The sequence below is a fragment of the Lepisma saccharinum genome, chromosome 2 (assembly GCF_977018435.1).
Source record: "Lepisma saccharinum chromosome 2, izLepSacc3.1, whole genome shotgun sequence".
NCBI classification, from domain to species: domain Eukaryota; kingdom Metazoa; phylum Arthropoda; class Insecta; order Zygentoma; family Lepismatidae; genus Lepisma; species Lepisma saccharinum.
Window position 1 is genome coordinate 197,405,937 of NC_139230.1, and position 25,305 is coordinate 197,431,241.

General features: G+C 38.3%; 1 protein-coding gene across 1 annotated transcript in view; it reads right to left on the bottom strand.

Annotated features, from left to right (window-relative positions):
- Positions 1 to 25,305, bottom strand: part of PlexB (plexin B) — a 498,951-nt gene that overhangs the window by 415,859 nt on the left and 57,787 nt on the right. The window lies entirely within an intron of this gene.

Sequence of the window (25,305 nt, forward strand, 5' to 3'; positions counted from 1 at the left end):
CATTATCACCTCGGATGCTGATTCAGTGAACTCTGTTGTTCACTTGTGTGCTATCACAATCGGACCCTCAATGAATGCAATGCAGAGGAGGGATGTTCATTGTTGCGGTGCGAATATAAAGTTTCAACGTGAGCTTATTTACGGGAAAATGTATCATTGCAAAACAACAAAAGGACTCCCTTTTTTATTATTCTGTATCTCTCTCGCTCTCTATTTCAGGAAACCAGATGAAAACAAATGGGCTATTACACTCAACCTGCTCACATCGTGGATTGCCAAGACCACGATGAGGTGTACCAAGATGGCAGAGTCAAATTACAGCACATTTTGTGGAAAAACATGCAAATGTACTTACTCTCTGCCTTTATGATAGTTCGTCTTATGATATTCTGCAATAATAATTCAAAAGCACGGAAATGGAAAATTTAAGGAATATTAGCTTCTGTCATTATTTCTTTGTATCCTTATTAGATATAGAGACTGCGTGAGAACAGTGTTGTTCTACGATAACGCATTAGAAGATATATTACTTTCCTTCTAAGAGTAAAATATTATCGTTACTTTGCGCAAAAAGTAACATGTTACTTTACTTTGAGCCAACAAAGAAATTTCAAGTGAACCATATATAAACATGCTATACTAATCCACACACATCATTCAAGGTCAAGCCAAGGTCATTCAAGGTCAAGCCAAAGTCTTTCCAGTACGGTCAAGGTTATTTAAGTAAAGTCCATGTCATGCGTATGTTCACATCATTGTCATCCATGGAGCTAATGGTTTCTGATTCTTAATTTTAAGAAATCTGTTTTACTGTTTTTGCGAATAAATAGCTCAGTGGATGTCCAGCCTTAACAGGTCTCTTTAAAAAACTTCCTACGTTTGAAAAGTTATATTCGTTTACGCAGGTTATTATTGTTCTCTATGAATTTTGTTCCATAACGTAAGTTGATCTTGAGTCACAACAAAAAAGGCACTTGATTGTGTGTACTGTTATGGTCTTGATCTTGATTTTTGTTATTTTCTGTCCCTTTTCTGCCACTTCTGGCTAATCGCGAAGATGGAGATGAGTGATGATATGATTGATGATACTGATGAAGGGACTCTCACAAAGAACACCCGAACTCAAGCCGGGATTCTGTTATGAAATTGTATTATTCTTAGTCGTTACTGAATTGAAATAAGTCCAATTTCTAGAACTCTTCTTTCCCAACTATATATTCGTATATGCAGTGCTTTTTTTATGGTACGCAATGGCACGCCTTACCGGCTCCTTTTTACAGGTGATCATATATGAACACACCACAATATTTTGAGCAGTTCTTGTGATGAACAAAAAAACAAACCAACTCCAAGAGCACCGGAACCATTCTTTCCAGAAATAAAGCACCGTGTAATGTGTGTTTGTGTGTATATATATATATAAAACCAAGACAGCAACTACATATTTATTTATTGTTACTGTTTTATTCAGGGTAGAGAAAGAAGCAGTTTATTGTTCATTTCCCAAATAACGTCTTTATTAGGCACTTCCTATGCCCTTCTAATGGGTTGAATTAGCTGCAGGTTTTTCTTTTCTCTTTCTCGAACTTGGTTGATGATGAAGAGCAAATACTTAGGTTTCCCCAGTTGTCTCAGCTTCAGAAAACAACGCTTTGTTGGCGCCAACTCACTCACACTTAAAACTGGCTTACAAGCAAAATCCTTGCCCCTTTTGACAATAAAACACTTTCTCCGTCCCACTCGCGGGTCTTTTATTTTTTATTTTTTTTTAAGGCTGAAGGATTTTATAACCGGACACACACCAACACGTCACATGAGCTCGCATTAATTTCGTACGAAGAATTCCAACGCTTTGAAGAACATTTCAAGTCACAAGGAAAATAATGGCGGCAGCCGCATACAATCTTCGGTATGTAATGGCCCTTTTTCTCAGAAGTGAACCGCTGCAGATGGGACGAGAGTAAAGCGACCACATTGCAACGTAACACCTTTAAGGATCAAGGAGGCGCCCCTGGAACAGTCAACGTTCCAAATTATAGCACCGTGGCATTTGTGGTACGTTTGGTTAATATCCAACTCTCAGACTTTGAATAATCGCGTGGGCTTTCCCAAAGCGTTTTGCGACGCCTTTGTGTTGAATTGAGTTCCTTGTCTACGCGTTGAGCTTAGACTATGATTATGGACTTCCATACAACTGACAAACCTTGCCAAGTCTAGTCGAGCTGAATGAAGTCTTACACGACAATAGATGCGTACCAGGCTTAATAAATGGTTCGTAGTGTGTGTAATGTTAAGACATGTGTAATACACCTGTCTTGGAAGCATTCAACGATTTATCAGAATGCCTCTAGAATCTCCACCAAATGTGAATGTGAGTTGAAACTTTTTCGAAATATTAGTCTTGTCTGGAGGGTTATCGCCAGTTGTTAAGCAGCTTAAAAATTTCATCGATCACAAATATTTAACATATTGCAATATTTCATGGGACAAATTATATTTAAGTTACGGAAAAGTGACTGCGGACTCAAAACCTACAATGTTCTACTACACAGATAACAAATCAAGGATGAAATTTACGATGGCTTACTGGTAAATAAATACAAAGATTAGGACTTCGATCCCTTCAAACGCTCACAAATCTGGATTCCGAGAAAAATCCTTGACACTTTCGCACATTGAACTGTAATAATTGAAGACTGAGAAGGAGATGGGAATTGGACCTATACTCTAAGTGAGATCCGCATCATTGAAATGTGACCCCTCGCGAATACATCGCAGGACCACTTGATTAAAAATCTGCAGCGTTAAACAATACCGCCACGCTAACACTAGAGTTGTTTAAAAATAGCTCAGAATTCAGATAGCCAGAAATTGTAATGAAACGAGATTACTAAGCTGAACATTGAGCTAAGACATGTTTATTTGACACAACTCTTAATGGAATGCTGCCAATCATCATTGTGTTTTAGAAGCCTTATTTTGGATTAAATATTCTTAAAATATCATCTTATAAACTTTACCTTGGTATACTTCATGCATTCATTGTCTTGTTTTCACCATAGAGATCAAACACACAACGACATTATATGAAGTTGATACCAAATTACGAAAAGGCATGTTTTTGGTTTAAACTTTAATATGACACATTTATTAATTTCCAATTTCTTAACTTGAAAATGAATAACTAACGTCATCATTTCAGCAAATTTGAATGAATTTGTTTTTCTTTTTCCTGAATTAACTTCATTGTTCGCATTGCATATCAACTTTGATTCACAACCTGGAAGAAATTGGTATACATATATCTATGTGTACTAGAACTAGTGAGAGTTGAATAATTCATAGTTAGATAAATTTTGCTTCTTGGAATTGCAATATTTCCAGATCTAAGGGCGTTGACTCTTGGAAGGACACAGCTAACAAATACACACTGCCATTCCTAGAATTTTTGAGCTGCTGGTGCACGACAACAGTTGTTAAATCATTAGAACTACGGTAGAATGAGTTGCAGGAATTTCAGGAAAGAAGCCGCTGGTTATAGTCGAGATGGTTCACACGCGAAGCAAAGGTCGATGATGTGTCTGCCAAAACAGAAACTACAATGACATTAATCGGTTGAGGTTTAGTAATATCATTTATTGTAAACCGATTCAAACAAGTGCTTGCTGATGCCAGCTTACATTAACAATCGCTAAATCACGTCATTTCGAAGCTTAGGAAAATGGGACGTGATGATGACATGAAATAGAAATGCACGCCCGTGTTGAACTGAAATCGAATTCATGTGACCGTTAGTTGGGTTTTGCTGCGTTGGATATTATGTTTCCTTGTACATGTACAAATAGGATCAGATTATAAATGGAGGTTACCGCCTGCTTTTCTGTACGCTTGAAACTTTGCAGAGTTTTCGGAGTTGATATCAAATTACATTCGTTATGAATATATTTATATTCTATGCCTCATTTGAATGTAGATTGATGTTATAGGTACACATTTTTAAGAGCAATGGATGAAACTAGATAACTTTGATATTTGGAAAACAGAGAGAAGAAACCCATTATCTCACAAACTCAATCCCACGTTCTTGGCGTAGTCAGTCACTTCGTTCACATGTCATGGTACATTTCCATAATTTGAACACATGCTGTTGTGTAAAGAGATCCATCCAACCTTTTTATTCTTACTTCGGAACTCAGGGATTGTTCTTGACAAGTCATATTTTCCTGCTCCTCCTTTATCATTGGAACTGGGATTTTATCTGCCTACTATCCATTTGCATATTTTTGGTTGATTCAGTCTAGTCTTCTTAAAGCTAAATTCGTCCACTGTTAAATGAACGCTTGTTTCTGTGTCTGTTGTTAGGAGTTAGAGGTAGTTATTATGCAAGTCCATTTAGACTAACGAGGGATTAAGTCTAATGGACCATCCTCCGCAAACAGAACCTGAACCTCAGATAACAATCTCAATTATTGGGTTATCCGATTACTGCACATCTGCTAAACTTTGTACTGAAACATTTCAATAATTATCTCTCTTTGAATCCATGCGTGCTTAGTTTTTATAGAGCAGAGACCAACGCATAGGTTGGGTCTCGCGTTCGTCTCCCTGTAAAGGCAAATTGCACAGCGTTTCGGACCCAACTTTAAACTGTTCAGTTCCGATTATCCTATCTGAGCAGACGTGTTCTTAAAATTTACCCACAGTGTAGAAATTTCTATCACAGTCTCACAAACCCTACTACACTTTTAACTCTCTCTGCACTCACGGGTCTAGTTGGTTACACGGTGCAACACCGACTCGTCTACTTCGTTGATTTGGGTGTCAAGTAGTGTATTTGGTGTCTGCACCGTTTACACTACTTTCTGGAGCGGTGTAGTGTGTGTGTATGGTCACGTGGTGTGTCCTAAATAATGAAATGAACGTTTAAAGCAGCAGAGATACATTTGTTGAATCTTCTGAACTTGAGCACCGACATTCGTGTACTTGGTTGAACGTCATATCCTTGCACCAGCGACTGGGATACACCTGCACTACACCTAGTGTCAAAAAATGCAACGAACTAGACGGGCCCAGTGTTTTGGATCAAACTTTAAATTGTCCAGTTCCCATTATACTATCTGAGGAAACGTGTTCAAATTTACCCATAGTGTAGGAATTTCTATGACAGTCTCACGGAGTCACTTGAAGTCGGATATCGGTTGATGTTATTTTCAACTTTTGTCGCTGACAACAGGTGCTTGGAAATACACTAGGAGTAACTGGGCGCCATATGCATTTCAGGAGCTGTAATTTTCTTGTAGACCAGCACTATAATAATGACGTGGCCCTGGTTATAAAAAGACGAGTGGGGGGGTCATTGGTAGATATGGTCACCACAAAAGAACAAAAAAAAAAAACTTTCATTGTAGCTGAGGCACGAATAACATTACTGAGAACCCTATTTCGACAGAAGAGCTTGTGATCAAAATTCACTGGGTTCTATTTCACGCCTTGCATTTTACATCTGGTCTCCACTTCCAAGTCAAGCATTCGCCTGCACCGCCAGGAAAAATAAAAGAAAGTTTCAATGCAACAAACAGTCCAAGGGCAACGTCGTTGATTGTTTCGCAGGGCATGAAATAACTTCACATTTTTACCCGTGCAAATTAGGTGTCTCGATCAATATTGCGAGATGGTTGAGACAAGCGAAAAGATTGATAGCTTCCTGCAGACTTGTAGTTTTCGGTCCTCCAAACAGTTTCCATTTAGCTGGCTCTTTTCAATTGCTCGAAATTACTTGAGAGTTAAGTGAAATTGATAGAGAATTCCCCCACTCTTTATCGTTGCGAAAAACTTGAAGTTGGCTGGCAATAGCTTTGCTGTTTCAAGGTAAATCTCACGAACTCTCCCTCCACTTGAAGGAATTTTCCAAATGCCTCTGAAAGACTGAAACTAGGTTAAGCAGGAGGGAGAACGAAAGAAATAGAGAAAGACTGGTGGGGGGGGGGGGGCATGGATTTCTTAGCTGCGTCATGGAAACAGTTGTTGTGGCGGAGCGGATGTGTTGTCCAGGTTACGTATTTTAGCTTGTTGAAAAGTAGGAATGAATGTAAAAGTGCTTTTAGAGGAACGTGAGGAATTTCAGTATTAGGTTCAAGTTATGTATCTCTCAGTCTAACGTGATATTAAATTTGTAATTGTGTGTAACAAGAAAGAAGCAATATTTTAATGTTTTAGTCATGGCTCCTTCAGAGCATTTGCATATGTGTGTGTGCTGCGTGTGTGTGTAACTATAGTCTATCTCAGGAATCTCTGGAGCAAGGTCACGCATAACGGTAGATTGACTGATTGATTTATTTTATTTTACTTCGCTTTTCTGCTACTTTTGGCTAATATGATATGGTGATGATATGGTGAAATTCATGAAGGGACACTCACAAATAACACCCATGCCCTGGCCGGGATTTGAACCCGGAACCCCCAGCGTCGCAGGCATAACGGTATTGAAGGGGAGAAAGTGAGTGGACGGAGCAAAGCAGTACACGCTGCTGCAGTCGCTTTTCTCCCTCCACCCAATACAGTCGCTTCCCACGTGTTTATTAGTCGAGCACTCTGAAGCCACTACTTCCGCAGAGACTTGCTTTCGTTTGCTCGCTTCAAAGATTCCAGGAACAGATTATAGTGTGGAGTCTATAACACCCTGACTAACCAACTGATACTCTTCCTCCCCATGGTTTATTTTCAATTTATAATTTTTGGGATTTCCAAGGGTCCCGGGTTCGAATCCCGGTCGGGTATGGTTGTTTGTGAATGTCCATTTCATCATTTCATCACTCATCCCCATCTTCGCAAATTAGCCAAGAGGCACAAAACGCGAAGTAAAATAAACTAAATCAATCAATCAATCAATTTTTGGGATTTCTCGATTAACATACAAGTTTGATTTTAGTTTTGTTGTTGAGCGTCGCTTTCCTACCACATTTTACTAATCGCGACGATGAAGATGAATGATGATATGATGAAATTGATGAAGGGGCATTCACAAAGAACACCCACCCACTCCCATGCCGGGATATGAACCCGGGACCCCTGGCGTCTTAGCGTGCTAATCTAACCCCTCCACCACGGAGGTAGGCTTAATATGCACGTCGTGCATTTTTTTGCACAAGAATCAATCAGCTTCGAGCCGCTCTAAAGTTAACTCCGAGTCAGTGGCGTGTCCATTTTCTTAAGGAGAGGGTTATATATACTTTTGTGAATAGTCAGCCCTCATTTTGCTATATTTCCTACCTTTCATGTTTTTCTTAGGAATACTGGGACAAAGGGGGAGGGGGGTTATGAACACCCCACCAATCACTCCTGGGCACGCCACAGCTCCGAGTTATCCTTACGTATTTGTTTTTTATCATATTTTACGCCACTTCTCTGCCGCTTTTGGTTAATTGATGATGAATAGATTATATTGATGAAGGGACACTCACAATGGACACTTATGTGTCCAGGCTAAGCCTCGAACCCGGAACAATGAGTGACAAGATCGTGAGTGGATCGCTCAACACACTCGGCCACCGATTGTAAGTACAGTCACCGGCAATAAAGATATGAGACCTAGATCCTGTTTGCTTTCCCCCAAGGCGTTATGTGTGTTGCCAAACTCTAAGGCGACAAGTACATTTTAATAGCAAATTTTCAATTACAACTTCTACCACTGCCGTAGACAACACACATAACGCCTTGGGGGAAAGCAAACATTTCAGGATCTAGATGTCCCATTTTTTTCCCGGTGATTGTACATTCTTATGGGCTGGTTATACATTTCAGTCTTATGTGAGACATCCTATTCACTGATTAGTTATCCACAAAATATAAGCCTTTTGTGGACATTTCTGAAGTTCAGTATGTAAACAAAGAACTCACCCAAACCTATATAATACCAGTTTTCTTTAAAATCCACACTATATAGAGAGTTTGTTTAGTTGAGTTGGTGTTTTAAATCCACTTTATGCACAGTAAGGCTAATCGGGACTGGACCTACAGTTTAAAGTGGGATCCGAACCACTAATGTGCCTCCACCGGGCATCGAACCCGGGACCCCTTGATTAGAAGGCAACGACGCTACCACTGCGCCATCGGGGAGGCCTCTATATAGAGGTAATCTGGATGTGAGCTAAATGTTATAGAAAAAAACACCTTAGCCTCTAACCTACGAAGTTTTTAATATTTTTTTTTCTTTAATAATTCACTTTTAAATTTTCAGATTCACATTTGAAGCAAAAATACAACTATACATTCAAACTAGACTATTTTCGTTCTTTTTAAACTGAAACTGAATTAGCTCTCTATCGCTTCATTCCAAACGAGCAGTTATCTTCCAGAAACCTGCGTATTAGAAACACCCACTTTTTCGTTATTTTACACAGCGTCATATTAAATCGAGGCTTGCTACCAGGTAAGAGCTGTATTTTAGTACGAGAGCATTATTATTTCGAGCCATAACAACGCAAATGGACCGTGTTGGAGTACGGCCGTGAAACAAACGGGCCTAATGGTGGCATTCACTCGGATCAGCAGATGCTGCCTCGGCAGAGAATTGTTTGAAAAGATCAGCTGAGACCGAATCGGCTTTCAGAGGAACGACCTGAATTTCAATTATGACCTTCCAGTACTGAGATTTAGCCACACTGCACAGAAATTGTCTAAAGTTCAGTACAAATTGCATAAATTTAATCATTAGTTTTAGAAAACTGCTTATTAACTAGACTACCAAAATTACATCTTGCATCAAAATTTAAATTTTGTTCTTGTCCTGTTGTCATTGTTGTCATGCGTCGTTAACTAAAATATATTATGTTGAGCCTTATTTTATTTTCTTCTCGTATACGTATCTTTCTCGATTATTCAAAAGTAGCAAAGAAGCGAAGTAAAATAAAACAATGAACCATATGCTGGTGTAATGTTATTTCTGGATTTCAGCAATCGGACTGATACTTGTGCAAAAATATGGATCTTGGAATCGAATCTTGTTAATGTGTATAGGTTTGACATACCTATTTAGGCTAATGAGTTCATCATCCATTTTCACCCTTTACAGTACATTAACTGAGAGATATGGAAAAGAGAAGGGGATCAAATAAAGGATAAAATAATATGAAAAAAAATCAGCCAAAAAATTGATTAAGAGCTTCCAAGACAATAGAGAATCACATTTGACCTTGAACCTTAATTCTCATGTATTTCTTTCTTTTGTGTCGAATTTCACTATATAATAATAATAATAATAATAACCCAGGGTTTTACAGGCCTGGAAGGGCCTTGGCCTATCTCCCGAATGCCAGTTTCCCTCCCACAATCCTTCCAACCGGTAATGGGGTGACGTGGGGTAAGCACGTCGAATCCTCAGCCGTTACAGGAGATTTCTTAGACCGGGTTACGCTACTCACTCGTAACTTCCCAATTTTCTCACGATGGTGGTTGTCACCTGTCCCATACACAGGCCAAAAACCCAGAGACTGAACCCAGGAGGACTCAACCCCATGCCGTCCCGCAGTCGGAGTCCAAAGCGCAGGGCCTTAGATCGCACGACCAAGGACTCGAATTTCACTGTTTGTAAAAAATTGTACCTTGCAAATTTGTTTACTGCATCACCATATTTTAGTTAAACCGACATCAAGCATACGATTTTATCGAAGATACGAATGGTGTCCATGACCTGTGGTCAATATCAGTCAGGTTTTCTAGATCAGAGTCCGCTACTTCTTTCAAGTTGCTTCCCAACTGCAATATCGTGGCACCAATACCAAAACCAGGAATGTGCTAAACCTTATTTTAATATTCTGTATTGGGAAAAACAGGTTTTACATTTAGATAAATGTTGTCATCGGTAAAGTGTATGCCTACTTATGACTCTTTGTTAGGTCATATTAGTTAGCATAGGATATATATCAACATAAAGTAGTCAGAAGCTGCAAGTCAAAATTTACACATTCGTTGTATTGGAATTGGTGCGACGATATGTCAACATAAGAAATTTGGAGCTCACAATATAAGCGAGAGCGCTGTAACAGTACATTCTCCGAATATTATATTTTGCGTAAAAAAATGCAGACTTTTAGAGAAAGGTCCATTGAACACCATTCTTCTCAGATGATCACAATAACGATTCGGTCTTGGCAAACTTGGCACACTCATGTCGCTGTCAGTTTTTGGCTCAATTTCAATTTGGTCCTTATTCGCACTTTCTTTTTGTGAAGCAGGAGCATGCGCAACCCCTAACCACTGAGAGAAACATTGTTCCTTGGCTCTCTGAGCCCGGAGTAGTAAATCTTGCAGTTTGACATACTGTCTGCCTTAGGAAGTAATTAGAAGCTGCCGAGAGACATATGCGAAGTAGAAGCAGATAGGTGGAGGCTGCGCGTTTGACGCGGGGGTGGCTCAAGCCTTGATTTATGCTGTGCTCGCAGCGTTAGAAATATGTCTAAAACCTCCTGAAATGGAAAACAAATATGCGCTCTCCAGATTCATTGCCATGTGTGTGTCCGTGAGAATGGCAATTGGCAGAAGAATCCCATCCATCAGTGGAGCTCTGGCTAAGAATTCAAACATTTGCACGAGGTGTCAAGCCACATGAAGTTGTTTGTGAGAACTTACTACTCTGGACGACTGTTTAACTCGCAATTAATTACTGCAATTAAGGATCTTACCTTCCTTATTTGTGAATTGACTCAGAACGCCCCAGTTCTCATTTTGATGTCATACAAAGCTTCGAAAAGTTCTCAGAAAAGATCTGCAGAGACTACCTAGATCCCTGATCATACCTAGTACAAACCTTATGTAATATACCATCTTGAAGATGCGACATTATGTTATCTATGAAATTTAGACGCAAATCCACGTCGATAGTCAATATGACATACACCTTATTTACATTACTTTACTTTCAACAATTCTTACTTGATTTTGATTTGATTTGTTAAGAAGAGTCGGTTTCTGACATTTTTGGCTAATCGCGACGATGAGGTTGAGTTATGATATGATGAAGCTGATGAAGGAACACTCACAAATAACACCCATGCCCAGGTTGGGATTCGAACCCGGATTACCTAGAGTCGTAGCGCGCTGTGATAACCACTCCGCGACAGAGATCGGCTCAATAATCTTTACATGGACTCCATAGTGAACTGATTAGCGTAGAACGCCACGAAACCAGCGGTCGTACGTTCGTATCCTGGATCACGTTTGAACGTTCATTGTGTTTGTTTCTTGATCTACATATCATACATTAACTATTGATATTCATTCACTTGCTGAATTAATCTTGACGTGCCCCATAAACAAATCTGGAAGGGTTTTCTTAGTGTGAAGGCATGAGTTCAGGTAGTGTCGCAGAGTACTGATATCTCAAATAGCTTAAAACACTAATTTTCCCAGTAAAAGCACTGTATAAACAAAACATTTGAATATTTCAGCACTTTAAAATGTCACCTGTACTATACATATCCAAGTGTGGGTGTATGACTTTATCTATGCAATTTCAGATTTCATATCCATGCTGTATCTTTGAAATTCGCAGGTGGACAAATTTATCTCTCAAAAATGTGTAGAAATGCTTGGAAAAATAATGAAGTTAATTTAATTAAGTATATACTCGTAGTTCTTTACAGATAAGGCATGAAACGGGTTTGCGGTTGAAGAATAAGGATAGGAAGAGAATCTTTTGGCTCTCATTTGTGTCAATTTATTTTTGTTTATTTAAATTATGTATTTATTGTAACATATATAGCTATGTATCTGTCTGCCTAAGTGTATGTGTGTTCATGTAGGAATGGGATTACAGGTTCATCAAATACTCGTTTCTAAGCGTCCTCTAACAGTCTTGGTGGCAAAGCGTTTTTTAATATAATTTAATTATCGTTCATCCTTGTAATCGCGATAACCGAAATGGCAGAAAATCGAGGTAAAACAAGAATACAATACAACAATATTAGTAACGTTTCTCTGATTTTGATGTAAGGTGCCAATTATCCCCGGAGATCTTGCACTCAAAAGTTGAACTGCTTGAAGGATCTTTGTCAGACACTTGAAATTGGATATCATCTTATTCATGAAAACCGCCTACCCTCAGCAACATCCTTACTCGAGAACTTTCCGAAGAATGTTGATGGATGATGGATGGGAATCTGACGTGAAGCTCAGAAGCCGTTCTGCTCCAAAAGCCTCGACCTGGATTGAGATGAAAAGTGTCAATGTGACCTTTTTGGTGACCTTCAGCGTGAAAGATGGCAGAGAAGCTGTATCCGGTTGGAGTCTTGCGGACAATTTGTCTGTTGCTAAGTGACTGGGGTCAGTTAGCGAGATCGTCTGGTGCAGGAGAGAAAGAAGGTAGAATGTTTGGTTCACAACCATTCATCATCATTTCCCCACCAGAACTTGACTGCTGCGAGGAAGACTGAGACAAGCCCTGTCGTTGCCTCGGCTCAATTTTTCACACCGTGACACTGGGTGGCAATTAGGACGTTGGTTTTCCAGATGACAATATTACCTATTCCTTGCGACATTATCTTAATTAGGCTTTTCTGCAAATAGAATTAAATATCCAGGGATCTCCTCGTTGTAGTTGATGGTGGTTTCTTTTCGTGCAAGCCAGCATTCATGCTTAATTTACATATATATTATTCAATTGATTTGTTTAGCGAGATTTACAAAATTAAGATTATAAAATACTTTCGTCTACATTAATATATCCTATACGAGTGTGTAGTTAGTTGGATCATTGCAAAGACACAAAAAGAAAAGACCATTCGTATGTACAGTGTCTCTCAAAAGTTTTAGGACAACGACATTTTAAACTAGGCAACCCAATTTACACAAGGCGTTGGTGGGTTGCGTGTAGAGTTAGGCTCAATTTCAGGGTTGCCACATGCACAATATATATTTATGAAATACGCGAAATAAATAAATCTAAGTACGAGTATTATTGTATAAAACTAGAAACAATATAAGTACTACATTTGTTGTAAATGAAAAATACTTTCTGAAAGAAAGAAAATCGATTTTCTAGTACTTCATTCCTGATGAGTTTACACAAAGAAAAGAGGAGAGAGGAAACGGAAGGGGACAAAAGAGAGGAGAAGAGAGAAAGGGGAAGAGGAAAAGTAAAGGAGGGAAGAAAATAGAGGACAGAAGTAGATAGGAGAAGTAATGAGGAGAAAGGAAAAAAAGATTCGAGGAGAGATGAGGAAATGGAGCAAGAGGAGATACGAGGAGGAAAACGAGATGAGAGAAGAGGAGAAGAGATGTTTGGAGAGGAGAGGAGGAGACGGGGAAGAGGGGTGGAGAGTAAAGTAAAAGAGAGAAAAGAGAAGAACGAAAAGAATAGGAGAATAGTGCAATGTAGTCGGAAATCGAAGAGAGGAGAGGAGATAAGAGAAGTGGAGAAGAGTGGGATGGAGACAAGATGCGAGAAAAGTATGGGAGGCGATATGAGATAAAAGCAGAGGAGAAAGAGGGGAGAGAAGGAGAAGAGAAGAACAGAAGGGACTGGAGACGAGAGAAGAGAAGAGGTAGTTGCAGAAAATATAGTCTCAGCCTCAAGAATTGATGCATTGATCAAATTATCGACATCAAACATTCAATAACATTTTGAAATGTATTGGAGAATGTATTAGATCGGTGCGAAATGCTTTTTGGCTGAATTCAGAGCAAGCAAAAATCTTCCACGCAAGATCTTTGATTTTACCTGCGATTATATCACTAAAAACATGAATGTAATTTTAATATATATAAGAATTATCAAATTTTTCTCCACTTCTCGGTTCGTTCAAATGGAGATTTGTAATTTAATATTTCCCCTCCCCCATCGTTAATTCCAAACTGAATTATTCCGTTTCACACGGCGTGGACAAAGAACAAACACAATGGGATATGTCTAAAACTTACGAAAATTTTCTGCCACCGGAAGGGTTTGAACCTACGACCATCAGGTTGACAATCCTTAAAGTTAACCACTACCCTACAAGCATTGTTTCAAGGCTCCATAAGATTTGGCAACTTTCAATTCATCACTGAAAATACAGTATATGTATACCAAATTTGTAACATTACAATGTTTTTACTGAATGCAACTTTATTCAGTGGTGCAACCACAGGGGTTCCAACCTTGGTTGGAAATGAGTTCTAGGGGGCAATGGGGGCAAACATTGACGGCAAGTGTACTTGCAGGGGGCAATAACCGCCCAGAGCTTCAAATTTCAAGTTCAGGACCATAGCTAAGGGACGGCGGGAGAAGGCCCTGGGCGCCGAACGATCTAAATGTAAAAAAAGTTGTAAAATTTATTGACTGATTTGTGTTTTTCTGTCTACTTTACGCACAGAAAGGCTAATTGAGACTGGGCCTATAGCTTAAAGTGGATTCCGAACCACTATGTGCCTCCACCGGGTATCTAACCCAGGGCCCCTTGATCACAAAGCGACGATGTTACCACTACACCATTGGGGAGGCACACAAGTTGTAAAAGAGAGAATGCATAGGCGTTCCGTGAAATTATTTGCGCTCTATTAAATTAATATTGATTTCAGCCTGCAAAAAAAATTGATCCAAAAATTTTCTTCCTCGCTTCGCTCGCATTTTATATTTCTTCGCTGTAATACATTGTAAATCACCAGACAGAGAAATATGACTTGTCTTAATTGATTTTGTTTTAAATGCATGAACAATTGTTTTGAGGTAAGGGAGCGTGCACATTTCAGAGACAATTTATGTCATTTTTGCTGTTGGTTTATTGTGAGATGGATGAATTGGTTGTGTAATGTATTTAAATAATATATGCTGTATATAATATTTATTAAAGAAACTTTGAATACGTACACAATTTAGTGTCCACGTCACTCCACGTTGCATATATGTCAAACATATGAAAGTTATGTTAATGTAAAAAAGAATTATATTTGGAATGCATTTATCAAACATTACTAATAGTAATAATAATGTTGGTCCTGGGTTCGAATCCCGGCTTGGACATGGATGTTTGCGAATATCCATTCATCATTTTCATCATGCCTTCACTCATCCCCATCTTCGCAAATTAGGCAAAAGTGGCACAAGAAGCGAAGTAAATTAAAGCAAATCAATAATAATAATAATAATAATAATGTTATAATAACATTATTATTAACAATATTATTATTAAAATTATTATTATTGGTACGTTTATCCTGGTACTTGACCCCCAGACAAAAATTCGTGGTTGCGCCTATGACTTTATTCATTTTTATATGTACAAGGGATCTCCGCTTTTTATATCTGGAGTTCTCATAACGTTCGTTACAGTCATTAATTTCTGTGAAAGTTTGTAAAATCATATACAGTATATCCTCGTTATAGCTCTTTTCAGTTCTTACGGCGGGCGCTCTAGAAGCTGGCAGGGGAAGTGGGGAGCGGGGATTACGCAACAGACCAACAAGACAACAGCAGTGGCGCCGAGAGACACGAAGCGGCCGGAAAAAATACTACGTGAAACTCGTTCTACAGGCTGCTGCGTTTCTTATCGTGCTGGATTGGTCGCTTCCCCGCTCCCCACTTCCTCTGGCAGCTTCTAGAGCGCCCGCCGTAAGAACTGAAAAGAGCTATAATCCGGACTAATGGGGGATAAGTTGACCGGTTTAACGAAAGTCCGGATTAAGTGAAATAACCTAAAAGAACAGTAGAAAGTGCATTAAAACTCCGTTTATAGCAAAAAAAAAAAAACCACGTTTATTATGATGTATTTAAAGAGCATACACAGAAAAAACTGGTTTGTTTGGAATTACCAAAAAGTTTGGTTGAGCTGTTTGATTATGCTTTTAGTTTCCGATAACCAAATGTTGCTTGTAATTACTGAATAATTTTGTTTAAGAATTCCAAAAAATTTGGTCAGACAAAATATTGTTGACTTGGAGGTAAAATATTAGAAGGTGTACTTGAAACGAAACATTACGGAGACAGGATGTTCTCGTCGGTTTGGAATGCAGACCTTACAAATTCCATTACTTGCCTCGTCCGTGGAAAGGTACCAGCCTGACAGACGGATATGAATCGACAGGTATTGGAATTTGTATAGCGAAGCAACCGAACCGATCTGAGAAGATCGGAAGTGAATTTCAGGATAAGTATTGGATTTGGTTTTGGTATGTGTACATCGAGGAAGACAGCGCAGGTATGTACCTGGAGGACGGAGGCGTCTCTCCGAACATAGAATGGTCTGAGCCTTGTTACTAAACCTCTCGCTAGTACCTTTTCTTACTTACACCCCGGTAATAAAATAATGAAATAAGGGAAGGAGGAAACAATATGGTATTCGTAAACAAAATGATACATATGTAAGTAAAGAGAAACAAAACTTTTGGTTAAATTTACTATATGTGCGTGAGCGTGCTTCCGAATTTGAAATAACGATTGTCCAGTTTCGTCGAGTGTAGTATGAAAGTCCCTTATCGAAAATTGAAACTCATGTAGATAGATAATTACTCGAAGCGAGTCTTTATGTTGCTGTGTAAGCTAATATTCTGAAAAAAAGCTCAGAATATACTTACTTTATACTGAGTTTCCTACACCAGCCGCTAGATGGTTCTGTCAAAATGTGTACAAGAAACATAAGTTTTTGTACAACAAATAATGGGACGTTTCATTGTAATCATAATGAAAAATTGTGCTTTAACATTCTTCGAAAGATATGTGAACATTAAAGTTACAAATTAAAGAAGAAAATGTACTGCAGTGAATAAAATTGAATCTCCCACGAGCAACCTTTTGATTCTGGACTATATAAGTAGAAGGTAAGTGTGGCACTGAGATACAAACAAGCTCGAAAATAGGTTTACCTGAACTTTCTATTCTGAATGTGTATTTTGAGATCAGTTAGTTTCTACAAACTATCCACCCTAGCTAAAATTATGAATAAATTATTTAACAAATTATTTGGTTTTCCTAAACAAATGGGCTTCATTTTGTTAGATTTACCAAAATAATATTTGGTCTTGGTAACCAAAAAATTGTTTACGACAAACAAATAGAACTTGACCAAATCTTTTGGTAATGGTGAACAATTGTTTGGTTGATGCCTATTTAAACAAACGTTTTGTTCACCACTACCATTTTTTTGGTTACTCCAAACAAACATTTTTCTCTGTGTAGGCCTAAATACACTATACAGTACAAAGTCTGCGGGGAACAGAATTTCATCAGGGTTGACTGCCTTTTCTTTGGGAAGTTCTCTTGTTGACTTCTAGACACATTTAAAACCTTGCATTCTGCTTTTTTTTTTTTGCCTGTCCGTATTAAGCGAAGTACGGCTTATCGGGGAGCGGATTAACGAGGTTTCACTGTACTAGTTATTAAAAATAAGAAATGTGATCTGAAAATTTGAATTTAAAATTCGTAGAATGTAGATTTGAAACACCAGTTGCGAGTCCTTGGACATAAATATTCAAAGGGCTATTGTCATCCTTCGGACTTCAGAAAGAGCTCCCTTGGTGCATAGAGTTTTTGCTTTCAAATCCACTATTTAAAACAACTGGCCTATTTCAGGGATGTCGTAAAGAGGCCCAAAACCCGTGGTGCTAAGAACGTCGACACAACTTGCGCCTTGTGCTGGCTGGCAAGCATGCTTCCTTCCGGGCATTTCGCCAGTGAAAACATTCACAGCTGCCGCTTCTTGAATGAAGCACTCGTGGAGGGGCTATTTATTTTGCTGCTCAAAGAACGCGTTTCTTGGTCCATGGAGTTCCTAACGTGTCATTCACATGGTGGGCTGCTGTTTCCAAACTTGCAGTCGGCCACTTCTGGTCCCCCCTTCCAATACTAGGTGACAGAGACCAGACAAACATGTCATTTGAATCGAAGCAATATTGCGGGGAAAAGTAAACATGAACTCGCTTCCGCAAAGTTGTATTTTTTTTTCCAGTCAGGAGCAGTTCAAGTTGATAAGATGGGTTGTCCTGCACTACAATGTTTCTTAGGCCCTTGAACAGTATGTTCTCCAATCAAAAGACAAAGATTTCTTTTTTGTCAGAAGTTTTGCACAAAAAATATTCCAGACTCCACACATACTCGATATCGACCATAATGGAAGTGATGTGATCGCCACCACGATGCGGCCACTGTGCCTTTCCTCCAGAGGGTGCTTGATCAGAGGCTGAATGAACCGAGGTGGATATCGAATTTTTGTTTCTTTGAATTATTGTTGTTTTAAGTCCACTTTATGCACAAATAGGCTAATCGTGACAGTACAAAGTGGGTTTGATTGATTTATTGATTTGGTGATTTCTAAGTCCACTTTGTGTACAGTAAGGCTAATCGGGACTGGACCTACAGTTTAAAGTGAGATCCGAACCACTATGTGCCTCCACCGGGTATTGAAACCGGGACTCCTTGATTACAAGGCGATGACGTTACCACTACGCCATCGGGGATACCCGAGGTGGACATCGAAGGAAGCAATACTACTGTGCGACCACAAACAAGAGAACCTTCAGCCAGAAGCCTTAGCGCATCTTCCCCTCGATTCGTTCAGCTCAGACCACGGGGAAGCCAGGTTCACTCCACCCCTCCCCACCATGCGCGAGTACGATGCGCAGAAAACGTGGTTTTGCGCAATTTTTTTTCTTGTGGTTTTACTTTACATGAGATCATCCGCTCCGGATATCAAACCCGAGTCTCCAGCGTGATAGTCAGTCGCCATATCGACCGGACCATCACGGTTCTTTCAAAAACGATTAAGATATCAAAAACACTGGTGTTATAACGACACAGGGTGCCCCAGGAGGTGCTCACCACATATTTGGTCAAAGTTTAACCAGTGGTGCAATATGGTGTTTATCACAACCATTTATCTGCATTGTTTTATCACCAAAAGGTTAAACGTTGACCAAAATATTGTGTGGAGGATTTCCTGGGACAACTGTCTGTGTCGCTTTAACACCATCTTTTTGTAGTGAATATACACTAAGATGAAATTACATTTCTAATTATTATTGTTATATTGTGGTGTAGTTTATAAATGTTTGTGTAAGTGAACTTCGTCAATTAGGAACGATACCCTTTGGTGTAGGTTTCCATGATCAGGAATAAAAATTGATAGTAGGCCACGCGGAAGTCTGTTTGTTTATATAATACCCTTACATATTCCAGATCGGCAATATAAGCTATTTCAAGGATGGCATGGACTGGAGAACAGCCATTTTGACAACCAGGCAGTATTGTGCTAAGTGAATATGTGGAATGAAGCAATTACACATCAAGGTTTACCACCACAGACCTTTCCTCTGGTTAACCCAGTGACGTTTGGATAGCTTTGAGGTGCCTGCTGGCTGTAGATTGTTTCCTTACATATGTCCACAACAACTTCCCTCTGGCTGCCTCACGCTCTCGTTACCACATCCACATGCGAATTGATCATCCTTGTGGAATGCAGCCCAACGAGGAAAATAGAAATTCCAGCCGGCCCTGCGATGACCTCATGTCAACTGCGGTTGAAAACTTTCGGTACTGCTCGTTGCAGTCTATCATATTAACGCGTGCTACATGCAAATTTCGCGTGCGGTGTGTGATTGCTGGATCTCTACCCCCTTTCTCCCCACTTTTATTTCCTTCTCGCCTTTACCTTCTCCTCTCGTGCATAAGAGATAATCTGTTTCATGCGTCGGAACAAAACTCAGCGCAAGGCTTGGCTGTGTAAATATAAAAGGCACATGAACCCCGACAAGGGCGGATCTATCACCAGTGCACTTTCGTTTTAAATGTCTTCATACCACCTCTTAATATTCATTAAATCTGGCCTTTTTTTTCGCCCTTTTTTGGCTGAAGAGATAATCTGAAGTATGTACCCTTTATCTGCAAAGAAAATCTCAAGCTTCAATTTAGTTGTTGATTAAGATAAAATAGTGGTCAATTCCATGCGGGGGCACATCTCAGTAGTTCTTGTGTAACTTTAAGCCGTAGGTCTAGTTCCGGCTAGCCTATCTATGCCTAACGTTGACGTAAAACAAGCTTAGCCCCAAGTCAAAATATTATACTCGTGGTGCCATTTGGGAAAATCATTATCTAATAGTCACAAAAAACATACACACGAAAAAAAGCATCCACGGCAATTATAATAGTAGCGTATCAGAAAGATTATATTGAAATTGAATTGAAATGTATTTATTTAAGTGTTGTTAACAGTTTAGCCTTTATACAACACTGTGGTTTAACACACGTGCATAAAACTATTTTACAAAATAAGGTTAGAATACATAGAAGAGGGTTGCAATAATATACATTCAATACATACATCAGAATTAAAAAGAAGAATCTATATAAAAGTCAAGACACAATTGTTCTTAAAATAGCTTACATTCTTGTCGAATTTTAATTTCCATAGATTGCGACATTCACCTGTGGTAACCATACTAATTTGTCCATCCAAGAGTTGGATTTCAAAACTGTAGTTGCAATTATATTATGATGTCTTCTGGTGTTATAATTAGGCACTTTCATGCATAATTTTTCCAGATTTGTTTTACTATCTATTACACCTGATAGGATATTTTCTATAAACTGATGACAGAATATACTTCTTCTACTTTCAACGTTACGTAATTTAAGTTTTTTACTTAGATTACTGTATTCATACAGAGGTGACGAAGGAAAGCGTGGGAGGGAGACCGGCAGTCGGGTTGGTAAGCCAAGGCCCTTCAGGGCTGTTGCGCAAAGGATTATTATTATATTATTGAGACCTTGAACTTTGGGAACAGGTATAATTTTAACACATTTCCATTTATTTGGAAAAATTCCTTTCCTTAATGATAAGTTAAATATCTTAACTAATACAGGTGCCAATGTTTCTATATTGGCTTTTAGTACATAACTGGGAAGAAATGACGGTGTAAAAGAGCTCCTAGGTTTAATTTTCTTAACCGCTGCTATAACATCACTTACATCTATTCTAGGTATGGGTATATGTATATGACTGTCTCTCGTCTTATATTCCCAACTCTGGCCATTATTTTTGTAGTTAGATTCGAAATATTTTGGAAAGGTGTTAGCAGCAGTTATACCATCATTGATAATGACATCATCATTAATAATAATATTGTATAAATTTTGTGTACCTTTTGATTTGACTTGACTCCAGAACCATTTTTTGTCTTGGGTGCAGCTAAGAAGTAGTTTATTATTGTAATTTTCTTTGTCCTCAATTATTTTTTCTATACATGCCTTTCTAAGTTCCATATACTTAAACAAAAATACCAACTTCCCTGATTTTCTATATTTATTATACATATTTCTTTTTTTGTTTAACAATGTTTTAGTTTCCTTGGTAATCCAAGCAACGTGATTATTAATGTAATTTGTTTTTCTTTTAGGAATGTTTTTATCAATTACTTTGGATAGATATTCATACAGATTTTCTACAAAGATATTAACATCATCATGTTCAATAATCGTATCTAGTAGGTCATAATATAATTGTAAGAAATTACCTTGATTAAAGACATAGTGTTCAGTACCAACATTAGCATTTTCTTTGTGTTCTTTAAAATCAGAGCTATATTCCAGCAGAAATTCAAAACGAGGATGAAAATGGTCTACATTTGTTAGAGTAGACAAAGTATTCTATATTAGTAATCACTAGATCTAGCACATTATTTGCAGATTGAGAGTAGAATGCTAAATTTACTTGTTTACAATTAATTACTCTCTCTCTAGTAATTCAAACAGTTTACTACTTTTCAATTCAGGAGGTTGGAAATTACTACTATTGTATTCACTCCAGTTAATACTATGAATATTAAAATCACCAATTATTAATAGGTGTTTTGATCAATCAATAAAGTTATCTACTATAAAATTTATGTATGCTTCAAATATGTTAGTGTGTACATAATCAGGGGGATAATGCAAGCCTAGCACAACACTGGTATTCGCATAGAAAATCTCTACCCAAATTATATCTAAGTCATTAAAAGTGATATCCAGCAATTTATACTTAACATTTTGTTTGAGGAGGATGACACAGCCACCTCCACGAGACTTACAATGATTTTTGTAAATTTCTATCTTTACGTATTACTTGATATTCAGGTAAGATATCAGTGAAATAAGATTGATTTTCATAAAACCAAGTTTCAACATAGTAATATATCATAGGATTCAGACAATATATTATTTTGTAAATCATCAATTTTGGTATTTAGACCTCTTACATTTTGATAATAACAGACAATCTGCTTATGGTTCATATATATACACACAACATAACATACACATGCCACTAAAAATGAATATGCACTCGATTATTGTCTTCAGTTAACCACTGTTGTCCATTCTTACAAACTGTTACAAGAAGCTGTGGATAGTGGATATTATGTAAGACTATGAGAACAATGATTTATTACGACCTCTTAAGATTTAAAAACATCCACTAAAAAGTGTACATGTTATACTTGTTTAGTAGCTGTGTTCTTGAGACAAACAGAAGTTAATACATCAGGGTGTTGTTGTTTTCTACAGAGCTTTTATTTTAAGAAGTCATCTTTGTTAGTGCGAATGGATTAATGTTCCTTGCGTCGCAATTGTAAACGAAGGAAAAAAGAGCAAGAGAGGGGAAAAATCTATTCGGACGGTGACGACAAAGAGAAAGGTTTTGTTTTCAATTTTCTTTGAAGCTCCTGAAGACGACCAGCCTCTGCCAAAAGACGTATAGCTTCCTGTTTGTAGCATCATCACTTCGTGTCCTGGTCTCATTTCTCTCAATCGTTTCCATCTCGTGTTGTTCAAGATTCCCAGCCACTCCTCTCCCCCGCCCAACCTGTCTATCTGTCTCTGAATTTATTTCTTTGCTCCCACTAAGACTGCTTGCTCCATTTGTGAAGCTGCGTTGGTAGAGGCAGCGGTCCGTGACTTATGGGAACCTGGCGAGTCAACTCCAGATAATAGACAAAACCTTCTTCTCGCCACTATATTGAACAAGATGTGCTCCGGACAATTCGACAAATCACTTGCTTCTTCCGCAGATGAATTCCAGAATGGACTCCAGACAAAGAAGCAGATTGCCTCTTTATGATTCGACACTAAGAAAAATCAGTTCTTTTCTCTCTCTCTCTTGAAAATTTCTCTATTTTCCCCCATTAATTCGGTAATGGTATTAATTCCACAAGATGTTTCATATTATCTTTATTTTGTTTGTTAGAAAAAGTAAGTTCGGTACCTGAGTCCCTAAAGGCTTCTTGCACCTTTCTCTTACTAGTGAGAAGCTCCTTAGAGACAACAAAGAACATGATGAGCAGGGCTCGGAATTTGATGACCTAAAAATATCTGACTGATTGATTGATTTGCTTTATTTTACTTCGCTTCTTGTGCCACTTCTGGCTAATTTGCGAAGATGGGGATGAGTCATGATATGATGAAATTGATGAATGAACACTCACAAATATCCATGCCCAGGCCAGGATTCGAAACCCGAACCGATGGCGTCGTAAAAACTATCTAAAAAATTATCTATAAAATGACCTAAAAATATCAATAAAATTACCTATAAATGACTTTCAAATGTTTAATTCAAGGTATGACAGTTAGTATGGCACAGCTCTTATTTCTCTAACGTTAGATCTGAAATTTCAAGGTGTTTGTGAATTTCAGGGGAAAAAATCGTATTCAGAATTATTGCAGTAGGTAACAGTCAGTATACGAAGGTTCTCGAAAGTGAGGAAACACCCTGTTGTTGGACAACACTCCTTCACGGATACAATTTGTTGCAGAAAAAGTTGCATGGATTTCTTCTTACTTGCAAGTTGCACTACCACGACCAACATGTCGTCGCATTTAGAATCAGCTTTCGGCCGATATCTTTGTTTCACCGCACATCTTACAAAATAATGCTTTACCGTCCCGTCCGTAGAAAAAAAAAACATCTCCGAATTCAGATACGATCAGTCTTAAATGACTCGATAAAGATGGCTTTATTTTAGGCACGGCTGAATGAAACTTCGGAAACAGAAAAGCAAAATTTCCTCTCTGAAAATCTTCTTTTGCTAATTTAAAAGTGTGGCGTGACAATAATAGCCAGGTGTCGGGAAAAATGCGCCCGGGAAAATTGCGCTCTCGCAATAAAAGTGGGAAAAATGCGCCCTCTCAAGAGTAACCACAATGAAAAGTGGGAAAAATGCGCCCAGCACACACAACCTTCACCAATATGATAATATATTGATTAAAACAACCTTTACGCAGCTTCTCCTTACACTTAACACAGGTTTGGGACTGTCAGGAAAGATAATTTTGTTTTTAAAGTACAGTAAAAATATTCATTTTTCTGGCGTGTTTAGAAGCTGGAGATGATGTCCGTTGTCATAATTTTTTTTAATTTTACTTTTGTAATTTTGATTTAATATGTTGTAATTTTTATTTTATTTCATTAAAGTTTTTATTTACATTTGTATTTCCATTTCTTGTGACCTCCGTTGACGATCTTTTACTCCATTTTTTGGATGTACGCCAGACTTCTCAGGCACTTGGTAAGGTCCTTGGGTGTGCTTGTTTTGTAAGTATGTAAAATTTTGCTAATCTGTTCATCCAGTTTTATGTACGTTCATTTCCTCTTCGTTCCTTCCAAACCGATGATAGCCCTGTCATATTTGTATCCGCTGTATTCCACAGTGCCACACATCAATTGGTAGATTTGGATTTTGCAGCCATTGTTGCACAAAGTAGTCAAGAAACGCTGTCCGTTTCTTCTGCTGACTGGTCATGTGTGCTGGGCGCATTTTTCCCACTTTCTAATGTGGTTACTCTTGGGAGGGCGCATTTTTCCCACTTTTATTGCGAGAGCGCATTTTTCCCGGGCGCATTTTTCCCTGATTCAATAGCCAAGGCACCGACTTTCAACATGTGCATTGTTGAGCGGCATGTTGCTTTGTTCCTGCAATCGCATGGCGGAAGAATTCGTGTTTTCATTGTTTCCGATATCAAGGCGATAAATGCCAGTTCCTGGCTAAAATGAGTGAGTGAAACGTAATTCAACAACATTACGTTTTTTTTTGCAATTACGCAGAAAAAGACGTAAAACGCGAAATATGACCAAAAATGACGTAACACGCGAAAAGTGACAAAAAAATGACGAAGCTTGAAAAAATGACCTAATACTTAAAAAATAGAAAATATGACGAAAAATGCAGAATAAAAATCACATTTTTATAACCAGAGTTTCGTATTCGGGTTTTAACACTTAAGAGCAATGCTAGTAAAAAAAGATGACGGCATCAAAATCCGAGCCCTGATGATGAGTTTTGTTTGTATAAGTTGAAAATCGCCTAACA